General features: G+C 43.7%; 1 protein-coding gene and 1 long non-coding RNA gene across 4 annotated transcripts in view; one reads left to right on the top strand and one right to left on the bottom strand.

Moving 5' to 3' along the window:
• Positions 1–1,087: 1,087 nt before the first annotated feature.
• LOC105860470 (uncharacterized) lies at positions 1,088–6,550 on the bottom strand. Of its 2 annotated transcripts, XR_012920553.1 has the most exons (3): positions 6,262–6,550; positions 5,426–5,689; positions 1,088–3,958 (listed from the first exon to the last, which is right to left on the bottom strand). It is a non-coding gene; the product is annotated as an uncharacterized LOC105860470 (long non-coding RNA). The 2 variants fall into 2 exon arrangements; XR_012920552.1 differs by lacking the exon at positions 6,262–6,550 and having other exon boundaries at positions 5,426–6,177.
• A 327-nt stretch (positions 6,551–6,877) lies between these two features.
• ACVR1 (activin A receptor type 1) overlaps positions 6,878–11,191 on the top strand; it is a 128,198-nt gene continuing 123,884 nt past the window's right edge. The window contains exon 1 of one of the 2 annotated variants that reach the window (XM_012745259.2): positions 6,878–7,206. The gene's annotated coding sequence lies outside the window, so the exon portion shown is untranslated. Of the gene's footprint in view, positions 7,207–7,335; positions 10,833–11,191 lie in introns of those variants that run through there. The other variant, XM_076005555.1, reaches the window with a different exon arrangement.

Raw genomic sequence — 11,191 nt, 5'->3', positions numbered from 1 at the left:
CAGGGTGGGAATAGATGAGATCTTTGGTCTCTTTGGAGTCTAGAGTTCTGTGATTCCCTGAGTGGGCAACACAATAGGATAGTGAAAACTTGGATGTAATAACTTTGTTGTAATAAGGAAGACGATTTATCAATAGGAGACTAGTAATCTGCAAGATGAACTACTACGTTAATTTTAAAAAAGCAAAGGGTAGAAGATTGCACACATTGTTCTTACTCATGTCATCATCTGTGTTAAGGCAAAAGAGAGTACATGTATAATTTCATATATCTAGAACATTTTCTTTAAGGATGTTAAAGAATTATTGAAAGGGAACTCAGTGGCTGGGAATCGATAGTGGTTCTGGAATTTACTTTTCACTATACAATATATCTTTTTGTATTTGTGTATCTTTTAAAAAATAATATAATAATAATTAGGAAAAAAATCTGGTTAAGAATGGAATATGGATGTCTTGGGTATAGCAATAAATGATGTAAAGCAAACTTGTTACTCACTTCTTGCTTAAACCCTTTAATCATGTTCCCCTCCTACCACAAGTGACTTGTGAGACCTGCGTAATTTGGTCAGGCCACCTCAGTCCTCCTCCATGGCCACCTGGCCACTTCACTCCAGTAACCCTGGCCTTCCTAGAAATCTTAAGCTCTTTGTCCCCAGAAATGTCAAATGCAGCATCAGTGACTTCAGATAAATTAGCTTCTTAGGAATTCCATCTCAAGTTGAGGAATTTCAAAACTCAGAGACCTCTAGGGTGCAACTCACTCTACACCTGAGGAAAAACTAGGCTCTGAAATCTGAAGTTACTTGCCTAAGGTCACACAGCTAGTTCTCCACTACATATATGTAATTAACCTTAGCAGCTGCTCTCTGGAGTTTCATTAAACAAAAGTAGGTTAATAAAAAGGAAGCCTTTGGATTTTAGATATTGGTAGAATGGGGCTACATTAGGACTTAGAAAATTAATTTGATTTCTTATCCATGAAATTGTCTTCATGATGCCAACGCTCAGAGGGACCAATCAGGAAAAAGAATGTTTCCTAAAAATGAAAGGCCACTGTAAAGCTGGATTCTACCAAGAACCATGCAGTTATATTTGAAATGTATTTGTTTAATTTGAGGAAGAAATTAATTTGATCTTCCTGGGGGCATTCATCCAAGGAACTAGCTTTTAAAATCCACATTTAAACAATGTAGCTAAATTAACCATAGTTAAGTAAATTAGAAACTCAAGGAACTTCAGAATGTGAGCAAGACCATGGAAAGTCCTGACGGCCATCTATCCCTCCAGGCTTCAAGGAAGTGGGTCACAAAGAGCCCAAGATTCTGGCAAAGGTTGCAGATCAAGGCTGAGTCCTCTGGGAAGTTTTCTTGCGATGGAAATGGACCTACCAGCAGAGCACAAAAATGTCAAATTTGAATTCCATTCTCAACACTGCACCTCCCACTTTGCAAATATAAATCCATATGCATCCCTCACTGGTTAGATTTTGTTCCACAACTATCAGACCTTTTAAAAATATGTGTCTAAGTTACAGAAAAATTGGAACACAGACACATGTAAAGAAGAAAGTAATAAGTACTGAATAAGTAATAATTACTGAATAAGTAATAAGTGCCATGATAAGTACTGAATATCCTAGAATATTTCCTTCTAGTCTTTTTTCTTTGTGTATATGTGACTATCAGGGATGAATGTGCTTATAAGGATTGAAGTCTTATTTATACCTTTGTGCTCTATTTTTTTTTCAATTTATGCTTGTCACCATTTCTAAAGTTATTAGATGCTGATTATTCTTTTAAACAAATTTTTGTGTAACTGATGATTATTTTCATAGCATTAATTCCTGAAATGGGATTAATGTGTCAAATGTTATAAATATTTTTAAGATGTTTGATACATATCACCTAATTACTTTCTAGAAATTGCTTTCCAGTTTACATTCTCCATGGCAACTGTGTCCTTTATAAAGTCAATCTTACCAATAGACAGTATTCTCAATTGCTGACAAATTGTATGAAACATTTTATCTGTTTTGTTTCCATTACTTTTTCTTCAGTTTTTACAGTGAGTAAAATTTTTTTCTAATTCTCATATATAATAGATTTTTTTCTCATCTATTCATGATATTTGTCCAACTTTCTATAGAAGATTCATTTTGTTGATTTGTAAGACTTCTTTCATATATTAAAGATTTTAACCCTTTGAGCATATGTTATAATATGTGTTAATATAATATAGTGTTGCTTCTTCATTTCTTCTTTTGTCTCTTATTTGTTTGGTTTTTTGCTAAAAAAAATTTAGGGGAAATTTTGAGAAAATAGGGAAATATTTTTATGTAGTCAAGCCAACCAATCTTTGTTTCTTCTGCAGCTTTCTTTCTTCCATGGTCCTTTTCCAAAGTAAAGATAAGTATTTACCTATATTTGCTTTGAGTTAATTTATGATTTTCTAAAAAAAATATATTTAACATCTTATTCCTTTTGGAAATATTTTCAGGAATGGTATGAGGGGAGGCACTAACAGAATTTTTGGCAAGTGCTTCAACATCATTTAATGAATAATTTGCACAATAATTTGCACAATTTTGTGATGCCTCTTTTATCACATAGTTGGCCCACAGTCACACACTGGTTTGCACATAACCTGCTGTGTGCCAGGAGTGACTGCACCAACTTCCTTAAACCATAGGCAGCATGAGGACTCCCTGCTTAGCTCTCACAGTTCCCTGAATATGGTAGATGGCCAATAACTCTTGTATGAAATGCACGATTAATGAGTCATTGATACATTTGGGAAAGTTTAACTTGAAGATAAACAAATGTCTGCCCTGACTGGTTTAAACGTTTACCTTTTGGGAAAAAGGGTGCCAAACCCGACAGAATCTTTAGTGCAACTTTCGGCTTTTGATTTTCTCTTCTTCTCTCCACTATTCTGATTTAGTCACTTCGATTTTTAGAATATAATATCAGTTTCTTAGGGCCTCAGGATTAGAACTAAATTTCAGATTCAAGGCCTTTTAATTCATCATTCTCCAAGAACAGTTATGATGCATGCAGCTGGGGTAAGTAGTGTTTCTCACACTTAAGTAATATACAAAACTTTAAAAAATTACCATGGAACTTCAGTGATGCCCCGTTGTTTTTCATCAAAATATTACTTAAATAAACTGCACGTCCTTATAGGTACATAGCAAAAGAGGCAGTAAGATTGTGGTTGCACTCATATGATCCAGAATTTGCATGATTTTGATTTCTTTAATACAGCACTCATTCTTTTAAAAATATCGTAATTGAAGTAAAAGCACAGATTTCATGGATTCATAGAGAACTTGGAGACTCTTAAGAGTGTACGTTCTGGTTCTAGTCTAACAAAACAGAAATTGGAGAATCACTTTACCATAAACCACATTCAATTCTCAAACTTTGCCATTTTTCTAAGCTGTTTGGATGCCTACCCAGTTTTCAATGCTCAATTTTAATGTGAACAGTCACTACACTAGATATAAACTAATCTGCATATGCTTATAACCATTACACAGTTATGAAACCAAAACTAAATATGAACAAAACTATAAAACCAATGCTTCAAATAACCTTAATTAATGAGACAGATGCCATTGTGTCGCTGAACAAAAATGTCTGCTTACATCATAAACTTGGTACTATTGTCTACTCGGAAAACAGGGTTTTTTTTTGGTTCCACATGCCCATTACTTACTTAGTAAACAGGCTTATCTGAATTTGTTCATTCCTTCAACAATTACTCTATTTTTCTTCAAGAAACCTTTAGAAATTGAATGGCAGCACATCAATGCATCAGGATTTTCATCAACACCCCAGTTCTTGAATAGCCCAGCAATATTCTGAAGAATTTGCTTCTGGAAGTTGATAACTAAGCTGATTTTTGCTTTATAGGTTTTAATAAAACATATTCTTATCCCATTATGAAATGAAAACTCTGAAACCAAAAAGAAATGGCTTCAAGATGAAAGAAAATTACTCAATGTAGTTACTTAAATATTTTAAGTGAAATAATTTTTTAAAATTATGATTTATAACCTGTGTCCTTACAATCTGAGTGCAGACAGGATGTGGTTATTGTTTGTAAGTCTAAGAGCTTCACTGCAACTGAGAAGCTTCTCTGCAAAATTTTATAAAATGAATTCTCCAAATTTTATAGGAAAATATCATACAGGTCTCTTAGGTTGCTTAAGACCCTGTTTCCTAATAGTTTTTGAAAGCTGTTGACTTTTAGAAATGAACATGTTGATCTGGGCATAAAGGAGGAGGATATGCAGAAAACAGAAGAGATGCCAATTCACAATGCAGCAGGCAATTAATTAACAAGAGTTGTGCTCCTTGAAACATACGACCGAGGAGATCTGAGAATCTCAGAATAACAGAAGATGTATTAATATTTCCTCCAAGTAAGTATACTGGTGTGATTTTCTACCAGAGTTAAATCAATGGATTAGGTCTTGGGGCATGGTGGTGGTGGTTTCAACAGGGGGCTGATTTTGCTCCCCCCCAGGAGACATTTGACAATGTCTGGATCATTTTCAGTTGTCACAACTATGGGGGGAGGGTGTCCTACTGGCATCTAGTGGGTAGAGGCTGCTAAATATCTCACGATGTATAGGATAGCACCCACAACAATTATCTAGCCATAAATGTCAATAGTGCCAAGGTTGAAAAACTCTGGATTATGATGTCCAAGCTGTATCCTTGAGTGCACAGGCTTGTGTAGAGGGCTGGATCCTAGGGTATCCTCTTGCTTTATATATATATATATATACACACACACACACACACACACACACACACACACACACACACACAATTTATGCTGCAAGGCTACAAGTACCACTCAGAATCCTACCAGACAGTCTCCTAGAACACACGTGGGTCCCAGGAGGGTTGTATTAGAGGGTTTTGCCTCAAGCCAGCTACACAACAAGACACTACCAAAGGAATTACTTAAGGAATAGATAACAGGAACTGTTCAAAACATAACAGAATTCATTAGTTCATTTAGTCACTTATTCAGCAAACCTTTATTGAGCATCCTCATGTACCATTCTGCTAGGCTGGGTGATGCATGATGAACACAGCCAGACCTGGTCCCTGCCCTCATGGAGCTTACAGCCTAGGGGGGACGCTAACGAAGGTTACCAACAAGAGGCCAGTTTGGACAATGGGGATTCCATAAATGTTCATGATTGAGCTTGACAAGCTTTCACATATGTGTAATCTCATATGAACTGCTGCACAACCACCTCATGAGACAGCCTTTATTCCCTTCTTAGATTAACAATGTGCTCAAGGTCATAACAGTTTGTAAGTGGCAGGGCTGACACCACAGCCCAGTGACACTGAGTCCCTATTATATTGCTCCATAGAGCAGGGATACATATAGGCATCTTACCTTGAATGGTCCTGGAATTTCCTCTCCTGATCCCCAGCAATCATATAGGTACAAAACTTCTCCTTGTGAAAAAATGCCCCCACCTACTTCATCCTCTTGCTTATATAACACCTGGGGATTATTTTCTAGTTGTTTCATGTACATATGCCTTGTGTTGCTAATTAAATTGTAAACTCCCAACCTGCAGGGGACAGATCTTCCATTTCCTTTGCAACCTTTTGCAGCACTGCAGTCACCCAATAAATGCCCTCTGCATGAATAAACCTGTAGAGATAAAAATACTTTATGGTATTCCCATTTATTGGTTTCATGCTTTTATTTTGCTTTGTGATAGGACTGTACGTTATAAGCTTCTACAGGGCAGAGAAAACGGCTTGGTGCTTTCCTTTACACTCAGCAGGCACCACGCAAAATTTGATCCTTGCACGCCTTTTTTGATGCTCTGGCATACTGGGGTGTTTTTGTGCATCGAAGGACCAAGGTTGTCAGCCTCTCTGCAGCGAAGAATGTCCCTTCCCTTCCAGTGTAAGCTCCCATGGCGCCTAGGACAGGCTAGATTACTGCGGAAGCCCCGCCGTGCTTATTTTTATTGCTAAGGAAGACGACTGCGAAAATGGCAAGCTCTTGCATAACCCAAGACCCTGCGAGGAAATGAGCAAAGTGGAAGGGGATCTGAAGGCAGGTCAGAGATGGCCTGGATGAGAATGCAGCCCAAGTCTGACAAGCCGCACTCGAGCCGCGCGCCGCCCGCAGTCCCGGGGCCCGGGACGCAGCCAGCCCGCCCGCCCGCCCCGCGCGCCCCCGGGAGCTGTCCAGACGGCCCCGCCCGCGCCTACCTGGGCACTCACCCGCGCCGCGCGGCCTCTCCTCCTCCCACCCAGGCCGCGGGAGCCCGGCTCGGGCCTGCCCCGCCGCCTCCCCGCCTCCGAGGAGCCCCGCGGGCCGCGCGCCCGCAGCTTCCACCGGCCGCCCGCCCGACCGGCCAGACAGCGCCAGGCGCCCGGGGGCGGCGCGGGCAGGCTCGGCGGGGTTCGGCGGGCTCGCCCTCGGCCGGGCGCCTGCAGGGGGCGCGGGGACGGCCCCGCCCCGCCGCCTTCCCTCTCCCTCCCGGCTCCCTGGATCCGCGCCGGGAGGAAATGATGTGTTGCTGCCTGGTTAATCACAGCTCCAGACACTCATTGGCCGAGCGCTCCGCAGCCACTTCCTCCTCCTCCTCCTCCCGCTCCTCCCGCTCCGGCTCCTGCTCTTTGCAGCCGCCGCCGCCGCCGCAGCCTCCCCCTCGGCGCTGGGGGAACTTTTCTACTCTCTGTGACCGTCTCCCGCACCGCCCCCGGGGGCCAGCCCCCAGCCTGCCCGCCCGCCCCGCCCGCGGCCGGCCTCCCAGCCCGAGCCTCTGCGCCTCGGGAAGTTTATTCCGCCCGCCCTCCTCCCCTTCCTCCTCCTCCTCCTCACCCCGCCTCCCCTCCCTCCCCCGGCTCTTTCCCCCGGGTGGCTGCCGCTGCTGCCGCTGCCGCTGCCAGCCTGCTCCTCGGCCAGCCGCGCCGGCCCGAGGGCTGGGACGCCCGCGGCTCCACGCACCGCCCCGCTGCAGCCGCCGCCGCCGCCGCCGCTCGGGGCCGGCCCTCGGCCCCCGGCCCCGGCTCCGCAGAGTTCCGGGCTCCCTCGCCGGCTGCGCCGCCCCGCCCCGCCCCGCGCCGCCCCGCGCCGCGCCGACCTGCAGCGCCCGGCTGCCTCGCACTCCGCCTCCCCCGGCTCAGCCCCCGGCCGCCGCGGGACCAGAGGTGAGGGCAGGTCGCCGCCGCGCCTGCGGGAGCCGGGAGGACCGAGGGAGGAGGCAGCCTAGCGGGAGAAGAGGCAGGGGTTGGCGGTGGGAGGGTGGGCGTCTGCGGTGCCTCCCCCTCGCTTTCATTCCTTTCTCCCCCAAGCCCGAGCCCCTCTCGGCGGGGGAAGCAGCCGCGGAACGAAACTGTCTTGCTCTGGGCCTGAACTGCTGGTGGGATATGGGGGACGGCAGAGGCTTGGAGCGGGGGGCGCGGGGTTGCCTGCACTGGTGTGTGCTCTGTGTGTGTGTGTGTGTGTGTGTGTGTGTGTAGTGAACTCCTTCAGGGTGTGCACCTCCGACTTGTAAATCGATCTGGCCGCCGGGCCACGGGGCTCACCTTCCTCGCTGAGCTTGGTAGAGTAAAGAGATGGGCGAATCACCCCCACCCTCAAAATATCCATCTCTTCCAAGAGGAATTTTCTGCTGGAGAGACAGCCAATAAACTCTGCTCAACTCCCGCCCTCCCTCAGTTCTTCCTAGCTGCAGTTTCAAAAAGCTTCAAAGCCAGGAATGTGGGATTCATCTTCCGATCCCCAGAAGGCAAATGTGGTTACAGATGTTGCACGGTACTTTGCCAAGTTTAAAACCCTTCCTTCAACACTGTAACCAAAACAGTGAGGCTAGAACCTTGGGCGCGCTGGGGAGGGATGTGGGCCTCTGGGGCCGCTGGATTCAGTAACTTCTGTCGGGTTCTAGACCGGCTCAGCTCTGTCCAGTTTGTGCCAGATATGTCTCCCACCCTCTCCTCACCTCCTCTTCTTCCCCCTGGAGGTTTGAATGCTCCTTGCATGGGAGAGAAGCTACTTAGGGAAGAAAACATTCCACTTAGTAGTAGCAGAAAAGTCTTGGTTGAAAAGTTGTCATTAATTTGGCTTTTGGAGGGAGGTAGCAAGGTGATACCATGGATTCGTTAATTTTATTGGGCTTTTCTTCCTTGTGTGAGGGGTGTATGATAGGCGTTAGATGATGGGAAAAGGAACCGGTTCCATGCACGTGTTAATGTATTTTTGAAAAGAGACCCTTGAATTGAGACATAACCCAGTGGTTTTAAAGAATCCTGTCCCAGAGATGCAGATTGCTCTGACAGCCCAAGGGAAGGCGGTGGCAAAAAATAGACACCACCTCCCTTTTCCCCAAAAAAATTCTTCCTGGAAAGGTGGTGTTAAGAAATTTCAGAGATGGGCTGATCCAAGTGGCGGGCCTTAAATGGAAACACTATAGTATGTCCTGGCACTTGTCTCTGGAGGTGGGTTGCTGGCCAGGGGCCCGGGCTTGGGCAGCCAGCAGACACTAGGCTTGTGCTGACCTCAGACACTGCCTTGCCATGTGGCTTTACAGTGTGCAGACTGCTTAAATATGAAATAAGGGCCTCATCCATTTCACTGGTGGGGACATGGGTCAGGAGGTTATCTTAGGCTTGGATCGGACCTGGATCACTGTATTCTCAGATCAAATCACTTATTTTGTGATTCATTTGTTTTTGTTTTCTGTCTTGGAATGAAAAAACAGAAGTCTTTTGAAGCTGAAATGTAGACCTTAAGTTGATGTAATTGGGAGTCGGATAATACTATCACTGCTGTCACCCCTTATACAGATACTCACAGTGTTCAGATAAATTCTGGTTAGATCACAAAGACCAAGGCTTGAGATGGGTATAGATTGAGTTCATTCTCTCCTTTTCCAGGTGTATTAGTGAGTTTTACTTGAGGGTGGTTTTAAATAAAACTTGATGTAGGGAGTAGTCTTACAACTTTCGTATCTTGGAAGAGAGTGATCATTTGAGTCCAAATAGGTTTCTTGCTCTCTGTAAGTAATTTAAAACAATATTAAGGATGTGGAATAAAGATGCCATATTCAGGAATGTAATGTATTAATTTCAGAAGTGAGGAACTTAATTTGATTAATAGCATTGTAATGATTTTTTTTTTTTTTCAAAGTAGTGCTTTACCAAATTTTCTTCATGTATCCACGAAAGAGATAACAGTGATTGAGTCAGTAAATAGAGGTTATGCCTCTGGTCTTACCCTAGATCAGACCAGACTAGTCTTGTGATGATCATGACAGGCTTCTAGGTAATTCTCAGGGCTGGATTGAGTAGTCCAGCTTTCTGAGGGAGGGAGGGGAACAGGACAGAAATGGATTTGAAAAATGATCCTGCTCTTCAAGGTCATGAGGTGAAGATGGAATCAATGCTGGGACTGGGAGCTGTCGTCGGTGGCTTGTTTGGCTGTTGGATCCCTGCATCTTGATTTATTTTTATGTGAAGAGATCTCATGCCCAACTGGTTAGGAATTCTGCAGAAGCAAACCGGTGATGGTGGCAAGACCCTTTGATATGTTTGGGGTGATTTTAATGATGGGATAATTTGGGGGTACTGGATATGTGCCAGGCACTGTGCTCAGCTCTTTCCATGCACTTTTTCATTCCATTTTCACAACCACCATATGTCTTATTATCATTTTATCTTCTACAATAAGAAATCAAGGCTCCGCAAATTTAAGTGGTGATGTGAGGATTTGAACCAGGGGTCTCCGGGACTCCAGAACTCATGTTCTTCAAGCCGCTTTTGCCAGTAATCACTCAACTAGCATTCGTTCACATATGGTCTTTGTGAGTTTACCATGGCTAAGTCTCACTTAATCTATTAATTACTTAATATTTTTATTTAAAGCAATGATTCACTTAAAAAAAAAAGACATCATCTTTTAAGAGGAAACAATATATCACTGCCACATTTGGAAAGTCAACTCACTTGTTAGGAATAGGAGGTAGTCATAAAGATGCATTCATACTTGTGCTGAAACCCCCCAATTCAGGATAATGGTTGGGTGTGTGTGTATGTGTTGTAGGAACCTGGAATAAGGATGGAGGAGGTAGGTAGATGATACAATATTGGTGATGTTCTGGTTTTTGGATTGGGTGATGGGTTCATGGGCGCTGATTTTATTTTTAGACTTTATAACCTACATACACGATACATAGACATTTTTGTAAAACGATAAAGAAAATTAAACACATAACCATTAACAGTGATTACTTGGGGAATATTTTATTGCGCTATGCTGACTATATAGACTTAGCTTGGTGCCTTGTAAAAAGTAGGCACACAAGACTATTGGCTGATTGACAGGACCCCAGGTAATAATTTTAAAGCAAGCTTATTGTTTGTTATAATTGAGGAAGGTTGAGGTGTGCCCCCCCCCACTCCCGCCCTCACTATTTTCTTCTGCTTCCATTCTGATTTCCAATATTGTGACTAAAATAATAGTGTGGGCTACAGCGAGGTTTTGCCTGACTCCAATTATGGCAGACATGGTCTGGGCTGAAGCTGGTACTTTTCAACATCACCTTGTCTTATATATCTGGGACTTGGGATGGGGCAAAGAATGCTGTGGTGAAGTGTTAAAATGCTTTCGTATTTTTTTCCTAGTGGTAACCTGTGTGACCGTTCAGAGCTGGAAGTGGTGTTTAAGTTAAAGCAGTGCCTAGGTAAAATGTTAACAACATTAAACTGGTGAGGCTGGGAAATACAGCCATCCGAGACTTTAATTGGAATCCACAGAGTCTCCTGTTTTATTTTCCCAAGTAAGTATTGGGCACTGTGGCTTTATTCCTGGAAATGAGGATTTGGAATTGAGTTTCCTGGTACAAAATGCCCTCTTTGATCTTTTGGAGTGAAAACTTTGTGTTTCTTTCTGTGGCCAGTTCCAGCTCTCAGAAGAACCAAATGGAAGATTTACCTCTTCTTTTTTAGTGGTTGGCCAGGGATGGCTCCTGCTTGCCATGCTGGTTTAAGAATCAGAAATTCCAAACCAGGATTTGTGTGTTGGAAAGGACGTTCAAATGAAAGACTCCTTTTGAAAGAGCTTCATCAAGTTGGTGTGGTCAGCTTTTGGTTCAGATGGGAGGTAGCTTTGCCTGAACTAACACTCTCAAAATTAACT

Source organism: Microcebus murinus, chromosome 8 (assembly GCF_040939455.1).
Source record: "Microcebus murinus isolate Inina chromosome 8, M.murinus_Inina_mat1.0, whole genome shotgun sequence".
NCBI lineage: Eukaryota > Metazoa > Chordata > Mammalia > Primates > Cheirogaleidae > Microcebus > Microcebus murinus.
Note: the sequence above shows the minus strand (reverse complement) of the source record. Positions and strands in the feature narration are given on the sequence as shown.